The sequence below is a fragment of the Callospermophilus lateralis genome, chromosome 14, assembly GCF_048772815.1.
Source record: "Callospermophilus lateralis isolate mCalLat2 chromosome 14, mCalLat2.hap1, whole genome shotgun sequence".
Classification (NCBI taxonomy): Eukaryota; Metazoa; Chordata; class Mammalia; order Rodentia; family Sciuridae; genus Callospermophilus; species Callospermophilus lateralis.
The window spans coordinates 10747966-10758064 of NC_135318.1; positions in this window are offsets into that span (position 1 = coordinate 10747966).

Sequence of the window (10099 nt, forward strand, 5' to 3'; positions counted from 1 at the left end):
CGTGAGAAGGGCCAAGCCATTGAATCTTTCCTGTAAAACTGAAAAGCTTCTGTAAGAAAAAAAAAAAAAAGTAAAAAATAAAAAGCTTCTGGAAAAAAAGTACTTTCGAATTGCTGGTGATGGAACCCACGGTTTTTAAGTGGGTAAACGCCAAAACAAAAATTACCTGAATCAAAACGTTGAGCTAAAGATAGGCATCAGAAGCTTAAGAAAAGTAGTGAGGGTCAGAGGGTTTGCAGGAACTTCCTGGAGCAGGCGGTGGTCGCCCTGGGTCTTTATAGGTAAATTTGAATCCCGCGGAGGTGGTCTGAGAGAGGCACTTCAATTAGGGAGAAATGGAATGAGCAAAGAAAAAAGAGCAGACAGACTGAACAAAACTTGAGAAAGGGTGTGAAAACCATCAGTGATTTAATAGCAAACTGAGGACCAGACTCGTTTGTATACTCAACAAGTACCTCCACGTAGAAACGCCTGTACTGTAAGCAAAACCTATTTTAATTTGAACGAATATGCAGTGCAGGAAGTATCAGCACTGTCACATTCAAAACAAGCACAACTTCCCAAGATCTCTTGAGGATTACATTGTATAAAGTCTATCAAGATAGATTAGGCAGTGATGCAATTAAAATCCACTACCAGAAAGCCTCTAATGGCTCCCATTTCTCTCAAAGAAAAATGACCTCAAAGCCCTAAGTCATCTACCTGGCTTTTCTTAGTTTCATACCTCATCTGTTGCCCTCACTACCTTCAAGCTCACCGACTTTGCCGTTTCAGAGTCACCAGACACAATCTTCCTAGGCTGCTCCCACTGGTTGGAGGTTTACTATCTGCTATTTGCCTGGCTCTCATTGCCCTCAAGTTTTTGTTCAAATGTCACCTTCTTTCTGAAGTCTACACCGACTGCTCATTTTTAATTTTGTAATCCCCTTCCCAACTCCACCTGTCCAGATCCCCTACTTTGCCAGCTCTATTTTTTTCTCCTTAACACTTGGCATTATCTGAAGTGCTCTGCAGTTTATTAGGGTTATGTATTATCTAACCCCATTCTTTAAAGTGGAAGCTCTGCCATGGCACAGTGCTCCATATATATGTAGCAGGGATGTGTATTGAATCTGTTTTATATATATATATATATATATATATATACACACACACACACACACACACATATATACACACATCCAATACACATCCCTGCTATATCCTCAGCATCTATTACAGTGCCCAGCACAGAGCACTGTGGAGAAAAATGTTATTTTAATAAATGAACAATTTCCCCAAGTAAAAAAGAGACGGGGTCTCCCTATGTTGCCCAGGCTGACCTCAAATTGCTGGGGTCAAGAAATCCTTCCTTAGCCCTCCCAGTAATGGACTACAAGCCCATGCCACCACACCAGGCTTTTCAAATCAAGTATTTTTCACAGCAGCTGTGTCTTTTCATCGAACCTCTCATTGCAAACATCAGCATCTCCTCTCCCTTCCTCACTCAGCAAGCTGCACACCTGCAGAGAGCACATCTCACATTGCATGCTGTAGAGGAGGCGGCAGCAGGAACACCATTCCCAGGAAAAGGCAGCGGGTGGTGGCTACAGTCTTACAGTGCCTCAGCAGCCCCACCCTCTTCAGTGCATGAAGTTTCCTTTACCCCTCACCCTTCCTTATCTAGTCTGACAGATATTGGGATTGCTTTCTGCATCATCCATTCTTTTCGCCCAATCACACAGCAACAGATAGGAGGTAGCTGGTCAAACTGGCAAAGGACGCATGCTTCTTAGTTGGAACACGAATGAGACGACTGAAAATTCATCATTACGAATTTTTTTCCTCTTAGCGTCATATTTACGGCTCTCTGTTCCCACCCTCACCCTATTTGCCACAATTTGTACAGTAGAGGGGGAAACAGAAGAGCATGCCTAGCTGAACCCCGAGAGCTTCTGTCATAAAGAAAACAGTTTCTCTGGCTAAAACCACTCTTTGGAGAGTGTACAAATATAGCTGTAGAAATTCCCAAAAGGAACATTCTGGTGCCAGAGATGCACTGAGCAGATGGACAGGTGGTTAAGCCTTCACTAAAAATCCCAAAGAGTTCCTGGAACGGGGAGAAGGAGTTGGCCAGTCAAAAGGAGACAGGGATAAGAATGTATGGGTCACAAGAAAAGCACCCAATGTCGGTATCAGACCCTGGAATTGGAAAAGAAAAGGCAGGTAATTAAAGTTCAGAAGAGTCAAAGCAACAGGCTGACTTAAAACGGGTTGAGTATCTGAAGCCAAGTTGCTAACTGGTCTTATTTATGGTGACTATGTAGTTAATTGCTCAAACAGGACACTTTTGAGACTAGACTAGACTAGTATGCTAGTAGCTGGTAGGAGAACAGGCATAACGCATCCGTCATAGGTACAGAGAGATAATGGTCACGCCAATCTGAAACGACAGAGTGGTTAGTTTAATAAGACATTGAGCATTTTAAAAGGATAGAGAGACTTCTAATCCTCCTTGCCTCCCTCACTTTTGTAATAACAGCTATTGTTTTTGTCTACCCAACATTTTTGCTTCATTTGGAACACTGTTCCAACAGTTCTTAAGTCATTGACTTCTGGCGGGGCCACCTGTCCCCAGACTCTGCCTCTTTGATACAAAAGACTCCACTCCTCTTATTTCAAGCACTGAATTTAGAATATTTACCTGGGGTTTCTTTTAATAATAAAAGGAGAGGAAAAGAATCCTTGATTTGGGGGATCACTGTATCATCTTTTCTTGGTGAGACAGAATACCTGGAAAAAAAAACAACAACACTTATAAGGAAGAAAAGCGCACTTGGGCTCGCAGTTCCAGAGGTCTCAACCCTTAGTTGCTTGGTGGCCTGGCTGTGGCTTAGTAACAAGACACACAATCGTGTGAGGCCAGTGTGAGAAAGAAGAGCTCCGCCGTCAGCTGCCAAGAAGAGAGAGAAGGAACTACCTGTGGTGGGCCAGATATACTCTTGTAAGTCACACCCCCTCCCCAATCACGCCATCTGGGGACCAAGCGTGTAGCACGTGAGCCGCTGGGGTATGGACCAGATTCCAACGATCATAGAGATTGCAGAATACAAATTGAGGATTGTGAGCAGCTGTCTTATTTACCACCTAGAGAACCTACACAATGAGGGAATGAAATCAACACGTTAAGAGAATTAGAGAAACTTCATTTGACAAAAACACGTCTGAGAGAAGCGACACCTGAGTGTCTCCATCTTCCCGGGCGAGGAATCAAGTGCAAGACTTTTTATGCTTATGTTCCTTTGAGTTCTGCATCAGAACCATCCCTCTCTTATGTTTCTACAGTGGGTTTTGCAGATTTGCCTAACTTCAAATCTGTATGTAGGATATGGATCACGACAGTGTTACTTCCAAATTGACAGATAACAATATCTGTATGGTATTCATTGTGTGCAGAGAGGACTTTCCTCCTCACAGGAGCTGCTGAGAGGAAAAGACAGAAACTTGGAATTGAACTTTGGATCCCTCCCCATTCACAGACAGAGAAATGGAAGCGTAGAGAAGTCTATGATCACAGCAGAGCTCAAAACTCAAACACAGTTCTTCAGGTTTGGGTCTGTGCTCCTTTCTTCATAAGGTAGCACATCGCAGAGAATTGTGCAGCAAAAGGTTATTAAATAATTCAGATGGAGCACTTAGAGGGTTGAAATAGGAAGTAAGTACTTACACGTGTGGGTACTACCAACCTGTTCCATCAGGAAACCTCAATATGTGATAGGTAGAATTTACTTATACAATCTTGACGGTCATCTAATCAGTCTCTTATTTTAGTGGAAAGTCCTGCTGTGGTTGAATGTGTCTCCCTAAAATGTACATGTTGGAAAAAAAAATCTGCAGTGTGGTAGTATTAAAAAGTGCAGTTGGGGGAGGCAACTAGTGTCCTTACACAAAGGGACTGAGGGAGCTTGTTCCTGCCCCCCACCATTTGAGGACGCAGTGAGAAGGTGCCATCTGTGAGGAACAGGGCCCCCGCAGGATACCAAACCATTTGGTACTTTGGTCTTGGATTTCCCACCTCAAGAACTGTCATCAGTAAAGTTCTGTTGTATGTAAGTTACCCAATCTAAGGTATTTTGTTGATAGCTACCCTAAGGACTAAGAACGCATCTCTGGTTTGAAGTCATTTTAAATCAGGAGTAAGTCACTTTAAAAAGGAAGATTATGTTTTCCCAAATGCCAGTGTGAACGGTAACTGCAAAGTGCTTAAGGAAATAAACACTGAGATAGGCGTCGTCATCTTCCTAACTGCATCATGACGGCCACCTCAGCATTTAACCCTTTTATGCTTCTGCTCCAAGCACTATGCCAAGTACTATTTTATGGCTCATCTTTGTTCCTTTCTACAACAGGATTCCTCGCCCGGGAAGATGGAAACACTCAGGTGTCGCTTCTCTCAGACGTGTTTTTGTCAAATGAAGTTTCTCTAATTCTCTTAACGTGTTGGTTTCATTCCCTCATTGTGCAATTTCTCTAGGTGGTAAATAAGACAGCTGCTCACAATCCTCAATTTGTATTCTGCAATCTCTATGATTGTTGGGATCTGGTCCATAACCCAGCGGCTCACGTGCTACACGCTTGGTCCCCAGATGGCGTGATTGGGGAGGATTGCTGGGGGCGTGACTTATATCTGATCCACCATAGATATAGATATGTAGATATATAAATATGTAGATATGTATACAGATAGATAGATATATATAGAGATATGGATAGAGAGAGAGAGAGAGAGAGAGAGAGAGAATGAATTAGGAACCCAAGGTTCTGAATCAGTATGACCCAACCAAGGTCATACTGGTTGTCTAATGTTCAAATTATTAATAGAGAAGATACTGAGAGTGACATACCCATTTTAAACAGTAGCAATCTGATGTTTTCATACGCTTTTGATGAAAGGAAGAAAAAAATAAAAAAGTTTTCCCATTTCTTACAATTTTCTTACCACATATCAAACGTACCCTCAACTCAACTAAAATATAATTCTTAATTCACTTTGCTGATGGCCATAGATATTTTTTAACTTAGAATCAGACAGAAAAATTTTTAACAATATCTCACAAAAGGACTCATTTTTCTCCTGTTAATTCTTCCATGCAGAGCTATCATTAACTGAAAGATTCATTTTATATGAGCTCAGCTTTTTAGCGCCTATCATCTAAAAGGCCCTTTAAGCTAAAAGCCATTAATGATTCAGCATTTAACCCTTTTATGATTCTACTTATGAAAGACTAAAGAGATTAGTTTATCACATGAAGTCGCTTCCATTTTAAATTTGAAATTGCATAATAAAATTGAATCGAGGCATTTGAATGCTACCAGTTACAGACGTCATACATTTGTACTTGATTGGATGGTGCACAAGATCTTTATGAAGAGTATAAATTTTAATCATGATAATAAAATAATATTGAGAGTAATTCAAAAATTCTATTTCCTCCAGAAAGCCTGGAGAATTCCAGTCAATCCTTCCATAAATATTGTAAGAGTCCCATAATATCTCTTGGCAGCCAAAATACAGATCATAAAGTTCACACCTAGTTTTAGCCAAGAAGTGATCTCCAGCCCTTGCTCATTTTCTCTAATTTGCTACATATTCCAACAGGTCATTTTTCCCTTCATCTTCCTCTCTCACAAATTATATGCAACAACAAACAGGGGAATGACAGACACAAAAATCAGCAAGAAGAGCAAAAAGTGAGTAAAAATATGCTAAATTTAACAATGCTAAAAGTACATTGGTAATTTCATCAACTAGGGACTAAAAGTAAGAGTAGATTTTTCTTTTATTTTGTTTAAAATAAAAGGTAGATGATTTGTAATATATTTTGAAGTGCACCAAAAATTAAAGTGGATTAGTGGATAGGCTGAGGAATAAATAAATGGAAAGATATACACTAAAATATCCTAAAATATTGATGACAGAATCTCAGTGATGGGTACGTGAGTGTTCATTTACAAACAGTTAACTTTGGAAATTTGGAATGTAATTTCTCCCCTGCTCTTTTCATTTTTTTAAAATCACTTACAGAAAATTTTCACTCAGTGCATCTTCAAGTATTGCCTGCCCACCATTCTCTTTAGACATAAGGATAGACTATTCTCTCCTCCACGAGGCACGGCCACCCTCACACTCTATATCTCCTTGTCTTTCTGTTTGATGTTCAGTTTAATGTCTTCAGATCTCTTTTCCAGTCCCCCAGTTCACTTTTCAGCTTTGTCTGTATCTAATCTTTCCATAACATATTTAATATCAAATGTATAGGTATATGAACATTTATTTCTGAAAGTTCTGTTTTTAAAAAAGAAGTATACATGTCATCTTGTTACTCTCTCTGTTTTAACTCACACTTTAGAAATACTTGAACTACCTGATATTTCCAGTACCTGAAGTCTTTGAGACTCTATTGCTTTCCTGTCTACTTTGGCTTATGGTGGTTTCTTTCTTCATGCAGTGTTTAAGTAGTCATGGAGTCTAACTTCATGTAGAACTTCTCTCATGAACAACTATCCAATTCCCCTCTCTATCAGCCCCAACCTTTGTTCCCAGTCTCCCCCATTCTATCCTGCCTCTGTTTTCAGCCCTGAAATCAAAGCTCTGGCTATCTGGTTCCCTAGATATCCCTAAAGCTTTCTTACAGTCTTCCTCCCCCTCCCTCTTGTGCTCCCTCTCCCCCACCTTCCTCTGTGGTACTGGAGATTGAACCCAGAGGCTGGTTTCAAACTTGTGATCCTCCTTCCTCAGCCTTCCAAGTAGCTGGAATTACCGGCAGGTGCTGCCATGTAATTAATTCATTTATTTTTTACTTTTTGGTAGTGGTGGTTGGACAGCATACCTTTATTTTATTTGCTTATTTTTGTATGCAGTGCTAAGGATTGAACCCAGTGCCTCACACATGCTAGGCAAGCGCTCTGCCACTGCCCCAGCCCCTCATCAATTCATTTTTAAAGTTGTGGTTTTCTTTTTGTGTTTCAGTTAGCACTCTTGATAGTTTGTGGGAGCTTATAAGGATGTCTTATCTGACAAATTGCCTGAAAAGAAACACTCTGAACCTATCAGAGGGAAGCAAAAAGCAGGGAAGGCCGCCTTCGACATTGCTGCAAATAGCTCTGTGGCTCGCAGACAGCTGAGACCAGACAGCACATCAGCAATGGCTCCAAAGAGAAGCAATGGGCAGAGTCCAAAAGGAACTGGTACTTGTTTGCTGACATGTACCAGACACCGCTGGGGCTCCCCCAGAATATTTGGTAGGGAATTTTATAAATGACTGAGAGTCACGTGTCACCAACTGAGAGCAAGTTCAGTGAAATTACAGTGCCTCATATTACAATGACTCAGTCATATCCAGAGACTTGGGGGTACCTAGAGGGTGACAGATAATGCCAATCATTCAAAAGTTCAAGGGGCAACTCTAAAATCAAAAGATGATAATTCTTTATGGACAGGAAATCTCTGTAAACCCAACTTGAAGGTAGGTCCTGAATAAATTTGTAATGCCTGCATGGTTTATTCATGGCTAAATTGATGCTGTTATAGATAAATCCTCATTAATTTCAAAGACCAACTGTGATCTTTAAAATCATTTATTTTGCCCTGATTTCTCTCACTTAGCAGACCATTCATGAATTGAATTTTTTTCCTACTGTTGTAGTGAAGTTATGGTCAACTCCTTCCTTTAGTTTATTTTTTAGATTCCTCTAATAAAAAACTACAGTGGAAATATTAGCCAAAAGAGCAAGGACTCAGTGAATCTGAGGAATAATTAATAATGCTCTTTGATTGTGTAAAGTACTAACTGAAATGGAGAAGTTATTAAATTATCAGACCAGACACCTTCTGCAGTGTGGGAAAGTCAAATTAAACACCAAGAATTGAAAACAAATTAAGGAAAGAATTATTCAATCTCTCAGTAAAACTAGTTTTAGCTCCTTCATGGGATTTCATGCAGTAAACTATTTCCTATTGAAATGCTTACCATTTTAGATTTCTATTAAAAAAATATGTACCTCATGTTAAACTCCTATAGTTTTAAGTTTAAATTATTATAATAAATTATTTTTTAAAAGAAGCATCGCAACCTAATTAAGTCCTGAAGGAATTAACTTAAAAAAATTTTAAAGACATTTACGGGGAGACAAAAATCTCTGAAATTTAAATTGTGATATAAGAAAGTAGTATAAAGCCAAATCTGTTAATATTCTAAAAATTGCTCTAGGATTTACACTGAACTTGTGAAATAAAACTCAAATACAGTCAGTGTACATTTTTTTAAAAAAAATTTAGTTGTAGACGGGCACAATATCTTCATTTTTACTTATTTCTTTATGGTGCTTATGATCGAATAGGGCTTCACGCGTGCAAGGCAGGCTCTCTACCACTGAGCCACAACCCCAGCCAGTCAGTGTACATTTATAGAGTGTCATTCTGTATGATCTTCCAGTTCCTTCCACCTCTGCGGAAGGAGTAGAAGGACCTAGGTTTGAGTCACAGCTCTGTGATGGACTAGTTCTATGGCCTTGCATGAATTATTTAATCTATCCGTGTCTTAGTTTCCCAAACTAAAACTAGGACTTGGGAACCTAAAATAAAGCATGATTCTGTCAAGATTCTCTCCTTCACCAGGCTCTTCTTCTTGGCTGTCTCAGTCTTGGCCTAGAAAAACTACAGACTCAAACTACACTAAGATTCCATCTCACTCCTGTCAGAATGGGCAATTATCAAGAATACAAGTAACAAATATTGGCGAGGATGTGGGGAAAAGGCACACTCATACATTGCTGGTAGGACTGCAAATTGGCGCAACCAATCAGGAAAGCAGTATGAAGATTCCTTAGAAAACATGGAATGGAACCACCATTTGACCTAGCTATCCCATTCCTTGGTTTATACCCAGAGGATTTAAAATCAGCATACTACAGTAATACAGCCACATCAATGTTTATGGCAGCTCAATTCACAATAGCTAAGCTATGGAACCAAACTAGGTGCCCTTCAATAGATGAATGGATAAAGAAAATGTGGTATGTATACACGATGGAATATTACTCAGTCATAAAGAAGAATGAAATTATGGCATTTGCTGGTAAATGGTTGAAACTGGAGAATATCATGCTAAGTGAAATAGGCCAATCCCCCAAAACCAAAGGCCAAATGTTCTCTCTGATATGTGAATACTAACCCAAAATAAGGGAGAGTTGGAAGGGGAAGAGTAGAAATCCATTGGATTAGACAAAGGGGAATGAAGGGAAGGAAGAGGGATGAGAATAGGAAAGACAGTAGAATGAATAAGTCGTAACTTTCCTATGCTCATATAGGATTTACATGACCAGTATAACTCCGCATCGTGTACAACTGCAGAAATTGGATCAAAATTGGAATGGGTTGCACTTCATATAATATGTCAAAATACACCCTACTGTCATGTGTATCTAAAAGCAACAAATAAAGAGTAACATAAAAAAAAAAAAAAAACTACAGACTCAGCACAAATGATTTTATCCACCTCTATTCTTTTCCTGATTTAAAGACTTAAACATCAATTGTGACCAACTGTTAGTAGTCAGATTAGTGTCAGACTACGTGGTCCTCTTCACCCTCCAAACATCTGCTTGATAAACCTAGAGTCTACCAGAAGAATATGCCATTTTTTTCCTAATACTTCACCCACGTTTTTAGAGCATTTATTAAGAATGGCTTACTATTGGGCTAGGAATGTAGCTCAGTTGGTAGAGTGTGTGCCTTGCATGCATAAGGACCTGGGTTCAATCCCCAGTACCGCAAAAAAAAAAAAAAAGCTTACAATTGTGATCTTTGCTTTGTCCTTTTGAGATGTACATGTTTCTCTGACAATTCCAGAGTTTCTATCTGAAAATCCTTAAAGTCATTGCTTTGAAATCCAATTGCCAGGACCCGGTCCTGGGAGAATGGAATGCTAAATTTGATGATTTTCAGCTGGTGAAAGCAGTTGGTCTGATCAGTGTTTACATTGACCAACCTTTATAATTTTTCCTTCTCTGGCTCTACTCAAGCCCTATAGGTCGCCTCACCCAGGGTGAGTGCAGTTTA